The sequence below is a fragment of the Phaethon aethereus genome (assembly GCF_964289735.1).
Source record: "Phaethon aethereus genome assembly, chromosome: 2".
NCBI lineage: Eukaryota > Metazoa > Chordata > Aves > Phaethontiformes > Phaethontidae > Phaethon > Phaethon aethereus.
Genome location: NC_138582.1, coordinates 5728990 through 5741587, shown reverse-complemented (window position 1 = coordinate 5741587; position 12598 = coordinate 5728990).

The following is a 12598-nucleotide window of genomic DNA, read 5'->3' as shown; positions in this document are numbered from 1 at the left end:
AAAGTTAACTTCATCCCAGCCAAAACCAGTACAGGGTAGAATAAGGAGGTTTCAGTCTACCTCCCCAAGCTAGTGTCACAGCTGTTTCATGGGTTTGGAAGAGGAAGAAGCTTTGAGGGAGGTAAGCAGGAAAAAGTGGCAGTAAAAATACAAAACCCACATGGAATTTAATCTGTGATGGCCACTGCCAAAGGCCTCTACACATTTCATAGAGCAGTAGAGGGACCAGGCCTTTTGCTTGTAACCTAATTCTTGAGAATCATTAGGCTAAACAACCCTCTCAAGCTTTGCGTTTTTTTCAAAGGGGTAATTAGGTAGCTTCTCAAGACCTTTTTTGGCATTGTGTTCTATTATTTTGCTTGTGGATTTTTTTGCAATATCTGAGACTCAGGCAGCTGTAAAAAAAGATTCAGACAAATACAATACACATAAAACTGACTTCTCTCTACTTAGTCCTCTAGCTAGTGAGTTACTTTCTCATATAAAATCAATTACAACTTTTTTTAAAAACTGATTGACTCTTCTAAGTAATCATAAAGTGATACTCATATTTACTTCGAGCCACATGCTTCTTTTTACAGTTGCAGTAGAAGACGAGAAACAAGGGAAAGGCAATATATATCAACCTGTAATGCATTGTTCACACGCAATAGCTCATGGTACCCCACAGCATCATCTAAAAATAGGCCACAAAATGGAAGAGATATAAATAATTATATAGATATATAGATACCTTCAAAGTTTCAGCAAAAAATATTCTACTCTTTCAAACAATGAAGCTGGGGGGAAAAAGATGCATCTACATCATTTCTGGATTCAGACTTACCAAAAGTAGGGAACAGCTGGATTCTGAAGTGCTCGTTTTTTGAGACAAGTGAGGGAGAGAAGTGGAATGATGAGAAGACATCATAGCAAGAGACTTCAGTGGCAGGTGAATGAATACCAGGTTGGAGTTACATTGGGTAAAGCGAGAGCCAGTTCATACCATACTGGTCCCAGTACATGACAAACACAGGGAATGCTCAGTATCAGCAATGCCCTGGTGCTCTTGTTTTCCTAAAGGGCTGCTGTTATTACTGGAAGGATAGAATAGTTTATAAAAAGGAAATTATTTGGGGAAAACACTGCTTGAAAGTGTCTGTTGTTCCCACAGGGTATTGTTGAAAATAACTGCCTGCTTTATAACCAAGCAAAGGAACTTGGTGAATACAGGATTACATAAGGTTTATAAAGGCATAATAAGATGTGAGATGGGAACTCCAGTATGATCTACAAAAGAGGCTAAGAAGGGAATTGTAGAGGATTAGGCACCCACCCTGCTTAGGTCCTTTTGCAAGTGCTGTGAGGCACCTTGATCCACCTCTGTATGCAGAAATCCTTTAAAGAAACTCCCCAAGCTTTAATCATATCCCTTTAAATGAAGTTGGAATTGTGAATTTCAGGTTCGAAGCACAGAAATTAATCATGAGGGCATTTTCCCTTCACTTTCCAGCTCCTCTCTGAGCCTTCCCTTCCCCCTCTCAGCATCTTCAGTGAGACACAGCCTGTACTTGCAGAGCACGAAAAGGCACTTTTTTTTTCTGGAAGAAAAGCAAGCAAAAGTGAGCCGTCAAAGCAGGACTGCATGTATTCACTGATCTGACACATTTTGACTGATCTCTCCTCTTTGCCCCTTGTGTTTCTGTCTCAGCCTTCTTTCTTTGTCCTCAACTTCCATTGAGATCAACAGAGAGTTTCTTATCACGCCCTAACTGTTATTGACAAACAGCAAGCTTGGACATTGGAAGGCTTAAACATTTTCCCTTAAATGTATGCTTTTTTTTGTGGAAAAAGCAAGGTCCTTAGAAAATTTCAGCAAAATTGCTTCTGCTGTTTGAAGGAATGAGGCAAAGGAAAGAAGCAGATTTAAAGTAATTTAAGTAAATCTAGGGAAGTAAATCTTCCATAGATTTAAAGCAATGATTTCACTGCTTTCATGACGATTGTCTAACACCTTCATGCTCAGCTCCACGCCTCACTTATCAGCAGTCTCCTGTCCACTCTCCTTGTGCCTGAGGAGCTGCAGTTTCAATGGAATATGTTGCACAGAGTCTCTGGATCCTTCTAAAACTCTCAGTCTAGCAAGCATGCTCCATTCCAGGTCTTGGAAGGATGGGCCAAATTTTTCCTGTGGTTGCTTCTTTTGGCTGGTAGGAACAGTTTTGGAACTGAAAGCAGAGTGGCTGACACCCAGGCAGCCAAGTGGAGCAGAAGGGACAAGAACCAGGTTATGAGTGGAAATATGATGAGGACCCTGAGGACCGTGGGGTGAGGGAAGGGAACAGCACTGGGATGAGCAGTGGACAAGGTCGGGGCAGGGCCACAGTCCCCAGAAGAGCAAATACAATTCCCTGAGCTGTGCCACTGCCCTGGGATCCTGCAGCTTGCTGTCTTAGTCCCACTGCAAATGGGTGACAAGGGAAAGCATGCAGCCCACCTACCACAAAATCACAAGCCCCCACAGAACCTTCACAGGGGGATGCATGCTGGTCCTTTGCCATACCACACTCCTAAGGGTGAAACTATCACCCCTCCTGCAAGACAGAGGTCTCCTGCAAGAAATACGGCCTGAGGGTCCTGGCAAATTACAAATTCAGTTCTCAGATCGACAAATCTGCAAGAGACCCAGACACAATCTTGTGCTGGGAGGGAATGGCAATAAAAAGCAATCTTGCTTGTATAATGCTGAGCAGAGGCCGTAAACATTTAAAGAAATGCTCAGCCAGCAAACTGAAACAGCAACAGCAAAACACTATATTTTTATCAAAATTCAAACCACCTCAAGGAGTAAATTAACACTAACAAGTTCTGAGCTTCTCACACTGTCAGAAATTATACCGTTGCCCTATTTATTGTTTCAGTAAGCTTCAGTTGCTGGAACAAGGAGGCTTTAAGGGAAGCCAGGCAATTTCAAGACGTGGTGGTTATAAGTGCACTAGTTGTGCAGATGGGTAGTTCTTTGCCTGAATTACTTTCAAAGACCGTAAGAATTACTCATCTATGTTTAACACTTCTAGAAAAAATATCTGTCCATTATACTTCAGACATCAAGTCAGCAAAGGAAACGGGGGGTCATCGAGAAAGTACTGGGGACTATTTGGTACTCAACTCTGTATTCCAATCTAGTATTTGGTCCCACCCAGTTCAGTGATCAGTGAGAATATATATTTTAGTTACACTTTGAAAGCTACTTCTATGTTGTAATCTCTTTAGGAAATTCTCAGTAGATAAGACAGGTAAGTTACAATTGCATTCATAATCGAGAAGGGTAAAAAGAAGCCCTGAAGATTCACATCTTCAGTGCCAAAACTGAGAATAAGGATTGATGTTGAAGTCTTCTGTCTGTGGATGAACCTCAATAACTTGACCTTCACCATGCACTGTTGCCAAGAGAGCTGGTTTGGTCTTATTATCCCAAGAAGCACATGCTTGTCTCAGTACAGGTTTCATGAAAGAGGGTCATTATATTACAGGGAAAGCTAATACCCCCAGCCAGAGTTCACAGAACCATAGAATCATAGAATATCTTAAGTTGGAAGGGACCCATAAGGATCAAGTCCAACTCCCTGCTCCTTGCAGGACTACCTAAAACTGAACCATATGACTAAGAGTGTCATCCAGATGCTTCTTGAACTCTGACAGGCTTGGTGCCTGACCACTTCCCTGGGAAGCCTGTTCCAGTGACAGACCACTCAGTGAAGAACCTTTTCCTTGTGTCCAATCTGAACTTAATCTGACACAGCTTCATCCCATACCCTTGTGCCCTATCACTGGTCACCAGAGACATGAGATCAGCGCCTCCCTATCCACTGCGCCCCTTGAAGAAGACGTAGACGGTGATGAGGTCACCCCTCAGCCTTCTATTCTCCAAGCTGAACAAGCCAAGTGACCTCAGCCATTCCTCATAAGTCTTGCCCTCGAGACCTTTCACCATATTTGTCACCCTCCTCTGGACACAGTCTAGTAGTTTGATGTCCTTACTGCAGGAAGAGCAAGTGCCTGCCTGGGTCCCCCTTTCACCTTCACCTAAATGGGAATCCTGCTTCCTTCCAAGAAGCACATCAACTTAGCGTTCCCGATCTTCTTACCTTACTTAATGAATTACAGTTCATTACTATGACTACCACTGAAGAAAAAGATCTGTGGCATTTTTCAATCAACACATATAATATTTGAGTTCCTTAGTGAGTGTACTGATTTTGGCTAGGATAGAGTTAATTTTTGTCATAGTAGCTCATGGTGATATGCTTTGGATTTCTGATTAAAACAGTGTTGATAATGTTTTAGCTATTGCTGAGCAGTGCTTACACAGCATCAAGGCCCTTTCTGCTTCTCACACTCCCCCACTAGTGAGTAGACTGGGAGTGCACGAGAAGTTGGGAGAGGACACAGCTGGGACAGCTGACCCCAACTGAGTTTCATATGGATATTCCATACCATATGATACTGACTAACAAACAGGCAGCGTGTCCACGCAACATTTCTACTGATTTCAGGACAAACTTAGACTAAAATAAAATAAACGTGTCATGATTTCTACCCATTCTCTTCATTCTAATTTAGAGAAACTATTTTTGTCAGGACACAGTTAGGAGCTATCATCACTAATATCCAAGATCCCCAGGGTATCATTTAGAGAAGAGTGGCTGCAAACATCTGTATTCAGCTTCTCTGGAGGCTCAGACTCCCATGTAAGTCAATACATGGCTCTCAACATATATGTTCATATTATTCTGTAGCAGTTAACCAAAAAGCCAGTCCATGGGCTTAATGAGCCATGACTACCTTAGCAGATTATGTGGAGAGAACAGACATGGGACAGAACACTTCTGTTTTTGTTTACACACTTATTAGGTGCATTTTGCCTCACAAAAAAAGCAGCAAAATTTGGTTTACAATGGATGTGTAGGCAGTTGAATTAAGAAAGTATTAGCAATCAGAGGCATCTAACCTGCTGGCAGTATTGCTCTTCTCACAAAGAAATGAGTCTTCTCAGAAGATTACAAGCTTGGCTTAAAATAACAGCTTTTATGACATGCTGGCCTCTCTGCCCACAGGGGGACCTCCATTCATGCAAACTTTCCTTCACGACAGTGTATGCTAGAATTATTTGATTTAATCTTCTCCTTTGTCTTTTTGAATGAAGGCTAAGAATATCAAGTCTTTGCTGTTGATTCTGGCAGCTGGGACTTGCTCTAAGAAAAACATCAACTATTATGGGACTCACAACTGTGCGACTAAACTTCACAGGAATACCAGTGCCACCCTTCCAGAATGCTTTGCTAAAGTAGCCATACCACTGTTAAAGGTGTTGAGAAGATGTCTTTTCTCCCCGTGCCTCCATTTACACTAAATCAGACTAGAGAATGGACCAGAGCATGCAATCCTGCATCCAGTCTTTACTGTTTAGCCATCGGGTTATGCCATGGCACGATTTTGGTCTGTACTAACACGGGCAGTGCCTGTGGCTGCATCACAGGACAGTGTAGCCTAACCATTAGGGTCAGGAGCATAGACTAGACCGGTCCCAATACACAGTTTGGACAAGAGGGTTGGTTTTGGGTTTGTGTGGCAAGGGTTTGGTAGCAGAGGAGTTGCAGGGGTGGCTTCTGTGAGAAGCTGCCAGAAGCTTCACCTGTGGCTGATAGAGCCAGTGCCAGCGGCTCCAAGATGGACCCACCGCTGGCCAAGGCTGAGCCCATCAGCAATGGTGGCGGCACCTCTGGGGGAACAGAGTTAAGGAAGAAAAAAGAATGGCACGCAGCATTTCCAGCTGGAGAGAGAAGTGAGAATGTGAAAACAGACCTGCAGCCCCCAGCCCAGAGCAGGAGGGGCAGGAGGGCTCCAGACGTCGGAGCAGAGGGTCCCCGGCAGCCCCTGGGGAAGCCCACGGGGAGGCCGGCTGTGCCCTGCGGCCATGGAGCTCCACGGGGGAGCAGATCTGCACCCGCACCCGGGGAGGGCCCCACGCCGGAGCAGGGGGATGCCCGAAGGAGGCCGTGACCCCGTGGGCAGCCCGCGCTGGGGCCGGCTCCTGGCAGGGCCTGTGGCCCCGTGGGGAGAGAGAGGAGCCCCGGCTGGAGCAGGTTTGCTGGCAGGACCTGGGACCCCGCGGGGCCAGGCTGGAGCAGCCTGTTCCTGAAGGACGGCACCCGTGGGGGGACCCAGGCTGCAGCAGCCTGTTCCTGAAGGACGGCACCCGTGGGGGACCCAGGCTGGAGCAGCTCGTGAAGAACAGCAGCCCGTGGGAAGGACTCACGCTGGAGAAGTCCATGCAGGACTGTCTCCCGTGGGAGGGACCCCAGGCTGGAGCAGGGCAGAGGGTGAGGAGCCTCCCCCTGAGGAGGAAGGAGCGGCAGAGACAGCGTGTGATGAACTGACCACAACCCCCATTCCCCGTCCCCCTGCGCCGCTCGGGGAGAGGAGGGAGAGAAATCGGGAGTGAAGCTGAGCCCGGGAAGAAGGGAGGGGTGGGGGAAAGTGTTTTAAGATTTGGGTTTAGTTCTCATTATCCTACTCTGATTTTGATTGGCAATAAATTAAATTAATTTCCCCAAGTCAAGTCTGTTTTGCCCGTGACAGTAATTGGTGAGTGATCTCTCCCTGTCCTGATCTCGACCCATGAGCTTCTCATTATATTTTCTCTCCTGTGTCCAGCTGAGGAGGGGAGTGACAGAGCAGCTTTGGTGGGCACCTGGTGTCTAGCCAAGGTCAACCCACCACAGTTGTGAAGATGATTTAATCATATGCATATAAGTTGTGCCACACCACCTGCTCTCACCATCAGAGGCTGAAGCACATTTTATTACTAGGGAAGACACAGCTCTCCAGCCCAAATACAGAAAGTGGTCAAGAAGGGACTTGTAGTAGCTTCAAGACTTCAAGAACGGACAAGTATTAGCTTCGCTAAGGCTTTTGATTATGCAATATTCAGATTCATGATTTTCTTAATAAAAAAACAACATAAGTATGTTCACTATCTTGTCAGAGAGCTGCTGGTCTGAATTTTTGCTTTCCTCTTGTATCGTGCAGGTCTTGAAAGCTTTGTGTCATATCACAACATTACAATTCACAAGGTCTTTTGAGACTTTAAAAGTGTATTAGTACTAATCTCTCTCTTTCCCTCTCGGTCTCTCTCCCCTCACCTGTGCAGTTAGCCAGATGGTAACTAAGGCAACCTGGATTTATAGCGGGATGTGCAGACCATGAAATGTTTTGTATCTCTCTAACTCATAATATTTCTGTAAGAATCTGTGACATAAACATACCAGGAGTATAAGAGTCACTCATGAATAATACTGCTGTCTTAGCCTTCACCATTAAACTTTTAATGGGTTAAACAGAATCTCCAAATCTCCCTCCAGATACAGATTTCACACCTCCCATATCTAGAGACTGCCTATACTGCATTTTTGGTAATGGCACCTCATTTTGCCTTAAAACCATGAGTTAATGTCCAGCTAGTTTATTTCCAAAATTCTAATTTAAAAATATCAAGGAAATATCCTTGGAAGAATCAAATCTTCTTGCCATAAAAATTAAACCCCATAAAATTTGGGATTTCATCCCACTGTTACCTAGTTATTGGACAAGACTTTCCCCCAACAGCTAGTTTGAAGTCTGATGTCTTGCATGGCGGTAACCCTGGAAAATAGAGGTGGGATGTGCAGGAGGTGAGGAATCCATCCCTGTAGGGATTCATACAGTAGTGTAACGTATGGACAAAATGGGTCTCATGAGCAGAATAGGTGATTCCCATGTCCTAAGGCAGTGGAGTATATACGCTGTTAATACCACAAGGGCAGTACCCAAAGTAAAGGAAGGCAAATTCATCTCAGGAGCCACTTGATGCAAAAAAACTCATTCTGTTCCTCGCCTCTTGAGTGCAGCTTTTTTGAGACCTGTTTCAATGTCTTACATGCCACAACCAGAGGAGCAGAAACGAACCATGTTGTTTCCATTATGTGTCTGGACAGTGTCAGCCTAGAACTAGAAACGCTTGTCTTCTTTTCAGATTGCAAAAGAAAAGACTCAAAAGCAGGCAGAGAGCTGCCTGGGAAAGGTTATTCAAGGTTGTCCAGATTTGGAGAAGGGTATTGCTTTATAGAAAAATATTGCAATGTACTCACAAGCTAATCCAGTGTCTATCTGAAGGTTAGGCATCCCCTGAGCTAAACTCAGCAGCATCTGCAGGTGACTGCACTCAATAATGTGATGGGGCTTTGATCTCCTGCTGAGAAGGTCCTCGCTCAGTACAAGGCTGCCTGTACAAGCCACATATTCAACCCAAATCTCCAGATCCTTCTCAACCATTCTTCATCTATTTGCTTCTGCCTCATATTGCTCTCCCTTTGTTTTATATTTGCAGGCTTTTTATAGCCAAACAAATTTGGTGTTGCCTTACAGGGCTAAACATTGCTTTCTTGTCACAATACAGTTTTTGCATTTCCTTGCCCTGGAGCAAATATTTTTGAGGACTGCAACCTGTGCAGTGCTACAGCATGGCTGTATAGACAGACTTAGATTTAACTGTTGCCCTTCCAGATTCTTCCCAGGGTCACTGTTGTGTTCACAGGAGCTTGCAAGACAGAAAGGCCCTGTTACCAGCAACACCCCATCAGCAACATTTTCCTTCCCAGGGACTGTATCATCCACCTGGTGACAGCCAGAGCTGGTGTAGAGCATCAGGACACCAGCGCAGCGAGGTGATCTTAAAAATGATTGTCCACTGTACTAACAGTGGAGTGTATGGAAGCCTGTGCGACTCCCGTTAATGGATAAGAACACCATTTTGCAGAAAATACTGGAAAAAACCTGTAATACCAAAGCCTCTGTTTTGATGAGTGTGACAATATCCTTTCTATTCAGAAACCCCTTGGCTGAAGTTTGTTTGCAGAAACACCTGAGCTGGATAAGGCTTTGAACTCTGAGACATCAATGTCACCAATAGTTTGATGATGAAGGCTGTTGCTGTGATGCTCTATGAACCAAGGAAATAAAAATCCTGGGATCAGGCACAGAAACGAAGCTGTAAAAGTCGCTTGGGAAATGGAGCAGTCAGTGGTGTAATGACTTGAAAGCTAGGGGATCATGCAAGCGATGATGTCTGTGCTACACACAAGGAATTCAATCCCTTTTCCCAAATAAGGGCCCTTGACAGATTATAACACTACATTCTGGACAGAGAGATATTGCGTGTCTGATGCCTAGACTTTTATTGAAGTCCAGGATTACTAACTGTAAGTCATTTAGCCACTTTAGATGACTATCACTTTCAAATCGGATTATAATTTGCAAAGGCACAACATGTTCAGGAAAAAACTGTGTCAGACACCAAGATAAGGATTCCAGGAGGCTCCGCTGCATGGTAGCTTTGCAGACAAGGAACCATAGAGTATTTGGAACATTGTAGTAATACATGCACTGACAAAAGGGGCTTTTTTTAATTCAGCTTGAGACAAAGGTGATTTATCAGACATCCCAAGGCAATTGCCGCAGAGAACGGGGGATGACTGTACAACATGCAGCTGTTTCTGGTTGGTTGTGTTGCTTTGGCACACATATACGTTATTAATGCCACTATTGTTAAGTCTTGTTTTCCCTTGTGTTGTGTGAAAAGCTACAGCATACACCGCTGTGCCAGTGACTATCCTTTGAACACATTTTCATTTCCCCTTTTGCCCCATGATGCATTTGTCTGTGTCCAGTGAAACAAACAAATAGAAGAGCCGCCAGCTCTGACTCAGGGGGTGCTGGATGCCATAGGCAGCTGCCCAGAGGAAGCCAGTGTGAAGGTTTCTCTAGCATGGCATGCAGCCGGTCTCAGGCATGCTTTGCCAGCTTCACAAAAAATCTGGAATTCGAATGAAGGAAATGCAAGTCTCCCTCCTGCCCCTGCGTCTCTCAGAGATATCGATGGAGTGAGTCAGTGATGAGCTACTGTTGCTGCGTCATCACTGCAATCATCAGGGAGAAGCCCGAGTCACAGGGAGAAGCTTAAGCCATCGAGTTACTCCTCACCAGAGTGCTGAGGCGGGCAGGGGAGGATGACATTCAGCAGTGGGCTCAGAAGCAATTCCCTAGTAGGATTAAGCTGCTTTGAAGAAGAGGCCTCCCCTTCCCTGGAGTCCCTTCCCTGCCAAGCTTCGCATTGTCCTGCAAGAGGTTAAAGTCATCCACAGCCTGATAAGAAAGACGAGTCTTGCCTACAGTGTTTCAGCCCTTGATGCTATTGTTAAAAAGGATGAAAGTGCACAGACTCACAACTGTGGTTCAGCTTTATGTCCAGGTACGTGTCCGGACACAGGAGGGCATTGGAAGATTTGGATCCAGCTAATTTGCTCTGCCACAGCTTTGAGTGAATTGGTTAAACCACTGACATCCAGTTTTTCTCCTATCCATGCAGGCATTTCAAGCCATGGCTTAGGTATCATCAACATACTGAAAGCCTCTGATCAGGCCTCACGTAACCTATGTACTTTGGGAACATAAGTTTCCTCCAGAGACATGCTCAAAAAACCTCAGTATTTGTCTGGCAACTTCAGCTGATGAGCCATTCATAGAGCTAGCCCAAAGCAAGACTATGGAACAGGTATCTGAGACCAGATTTGCCCTGCTTATCTTATCAGTAGGTCTGAATTCTGGGTACGACACTTGCATTTTGAAAGCCTTACGGTATAGGAACACTGGTGAATATTTAGAGGCTTGTGGTGTGTGGGAAAGGGCAGAGAAGAGGAACATATTGTTGGCATCATCTGTACCTTTCTAAACTCCACATAGGTATTTTGTGGAACAGGAGACTCCAAGGGGCTGTCTTGTATTCCTAAGAGGAAATCCTCAGGGAATTATTATCTGACTGAGTTTTCTTCTTTATTGGAATCTGGATTGTTTCTCCTTGACCTGAGTTCTATATTCTGTTTTACTCTGGCACCTGCACTTAACCATGGAATTTTTCAAGGATCCACCAGTTCTCTTGATTTATGAGATGAGAGAGAGTGACAAGCCTGACTAATCACTGTGTACATCAGTCTATGACATGAAACTTTCAAAAAGGTCAAGGAGGAGCATCCATGAGAGTCATGGTGCCTTAAGAACAATTTTGACATGGAAACTGAATTTATATTAGCCAGCCCCACTCATGGCAGCATGAATTCCTGCCTGTATCTGGAAAGGGTGGGTTTCATGGCTTTCTGCTCTATCAGCAAGTAGATCAGGGTCCAGAAGCACAGGTCGACTGTATTCAGTGTTTCTTCCTACAGGTGCTGAATAAAAGCCCTCCTGTTTCAGTTCGTTGTCTAAAGCCAGTTTCTTGTATAGGGGCATAACAGTCCTGAAGTTTCCTGGGCCATCGTAACTGGAGAAGAAGACACAACTGGGCTTGCTGTGGCTGTCTCCCCCTTCATGTAAGGGAAGCACTAATCCTTAGTCTTGGGGTAGTGTGAGGATTCATTAACTCATGTTTACATAGTGCTAAGTATTAATTATTAAGTCAAGCAGCCACTGAAGGGAACAAAAGGCCTTGGCTTTCTGAATAATAGGGCAAGCACTTCTTGGAAGACTCCCACAGCCTATTTGACAGATGCTTAGTGTGACATGGCATGTAAGAAACTGCAACCATGTTTTCCTTTAAGTCACATAACTAATTAAACTCATGAGTTGGCTCATGCTTCACTGGATAGTGTGGTGCTTTAGAAGAAAAACTGCAAAGCTTTGTGAATAGCTGAAGTTCTGAAGATGAGCATTTACTGATGAAAACTACAAAGACAACATCACTAGTAATTAAATGGCGAGTATTTTTCTTTCAGCAGATTTTGGTTTTGTGTTAAAAGGAAAATAACACACACTAAGCAGTGAACTTTTCCCTTTTATGAACAATTATTGTATCAATGATACAGCACAATGAAAACCCCAAATAAAATGAGGACTCTACTGAACAAGTTATTAAGCAGCAAAGTAAAAGACAGCCCCTGCTCAGTGAGAAAGGTCAATGTCTTCTATTCTGCAGCTGCAGAGAGCAGGGACCACCAGGCATGGCTGCAGTTTTCCATTTGCTTCACACATGCTTCAGTGGTGGATGCAACCCTGTCATGACCAAGCATACACCATTATACCAAAAGACAGTTTGTTTTCTAAAGAACATCCCAAGTAACGGAAACAACTAGGACTGTGCCATACCAACAGCCACCCTTTCTACTCAGTTCTGGGCTCACCTCCTTTACACTGGAAACAATAAATGTCAGAGGCCAGACAAGATCCTGACCTGGCTATTCTGTGTATACACCATGCCTCAGTACGATAGTTGACCCACAATACTATATAAGGGTCAATGTTTTATACAACAGAAGTATATTTCAACTTGGAAACACAGAGAGCAACCAGAGTCTGGCTGTATGAGCATCATTTCTGCTCTGAAGATTGTAAACGAGCTTCAGAGACACATCACACATCCATGTGAACATGGCCATGGTCACAATTTTATCACTGGATTCTGAGAGTGTGTTCATAATTTCTTACAGCCCCAACACAGCCTCTCCCACTAGCCTATTTATCAGCACACATA